The following is a 1,780-nucleotide window of genomic DNA, read 5'->3' on the forward strand; positions in this document are numbered from 1 at the left end:
CATTAATGCGGCCCATTGATGCAGCCCACTTGATGTATATGAGGCCCATTAGTGCGACCCATTGATGCAACCCACTGGATGTGTATGAGGCCCATGTGTAGGGCCCACCTGTTGTGTATATTAGGCCCATGTGTAGGGCCCACCTATTGTGTATTTGAAGCCCATGGGCGAGGCCCAATATGATGTATTCGAGGCCCAATGTGATGTCTTTGAGGCCCATGAGTGAGGCCTATTGTGATGTATTTAAGGTTCATGTGATGCGGCCCATAGTGATGTGTATGTGGCCCTTGTATGAGGCCTATTGCGATTTGTATTAGGCCTTTGTGTTAGGCCATGGGCCCACTATATGTTTAACCTTATGTGGGTCACTCCTTGGGAGTAATGTTGGTTGAATGTCCACATTGATGTCAATGATGGTTGGATGTCCATATTGTGACCTTCCCTTAGGCCTTATTAGGCCCATTCCGATTCCGATTGTCGATTTCGATTGTCAAGGCCGAGTCCGATTGACGAGGCCGATTCTGTTAGTCAAGGCTAATTCTGATTGATGTGACCGATTTGTTGATTCTGATTATCGATCGATTCCGATTATCATGATCGATTGCCGATTCTGATTGACGTGACCGATTTGCCGATTCTGATTATTGATTGATTCCAATTATTGTGATCGATTTACCGATTCTGATTATCGATTGATTTCGATTGTCGTGACCAATTGCCGATTCTGATTGATGTGACAAATTTGTCGATTCTGATTATTGATCGATTCCGATTATCATGACCAATTGCCGATTCCGATTGACCTAACTGATTTGTTGATTCTGATTATCGATTGATTCCAATTGTTGATTCCGATCGATGTGACCGATTTATCGATTCTGATTATCGATTGATTTCGATTGTCGTGACCGATTGCCGATTCCGATTGACATGAATGATTTGCCGATTTTGATTATCGATTGATTCCGATTGTCGTGACCGATTGCTGATTCCAATTGACGTGATCTATTTGTCGATTTTGATTATCGATCAATTCCGATTGTCATGACCGATTGTCGATTCTGATTGTCATGACCGATTGTCGATTCCGATTGACGTAATCGATTTGCCGATTCTGATTATCGATTGATTCCGATTGTCGTGACTGATTGCCGATTCTGATAGACGTGATCGATTTGCCGATTCTGATTATCGATTGATTCCGATTGTTATGACCGATTGCCGATTCCGATTGACGTGATCGATTTGCCGATTTTGATTATCGATTGATTCCGATTGTCGTGACCGATTACCGATTCTGATTGATGCGACCGATTTGCCGATTTTAATTATCGATCGATTCCAATTGTCATGGCCGATTATCGATTAGCGATCGGGGCCGATTATCATGACCGATTGCCTATTTCGGTTGACGTGACCCATTTGTCGATTTCGATTATCGATCGATTCTGATAATTGAGGTCAATTCTAATCGTCGACGCCGATTCCGATTTGTCAAGGCTGAGTATCGAGGCCGATTTTGATTGGTCGAGGCTGATTCCGATTGTCGAGGCTAAGTATCGAGGCCGATTCTGATTTGTCGAGGCCGATTGTATAGGTTGATTTCGATTGTCGTGACCGAGTGTCGAGGCCGATTCCAAGTGTCAACTTTGATTGTTGAGGCCGATTTCGTTTGTCGAGGTCGATTTTGATTACCGAGGCCAATTGCTAAGGCCTATATGATGAGGCCTATTGTGATGCATTTGAGGGTCAGGCGATGGAGCCTATTGTGATGTATGTT

This window comes from Magnolia sinica, chromosome 1, assembly GCF_029962835.1.
Source record: "Magnolia sinica isolate HGM2019 chromosome 1, MsV1, whole genome shotgun sequence".
In the NCBI taxonomy this organism is placed as follows: domain Eukaryota; kingdom Viridiplantae; phylum Streptophyta; class Magnoliopsida; order Magnoliales; family Magnoliaceae; genus Magnolia; species Magnolia sinica.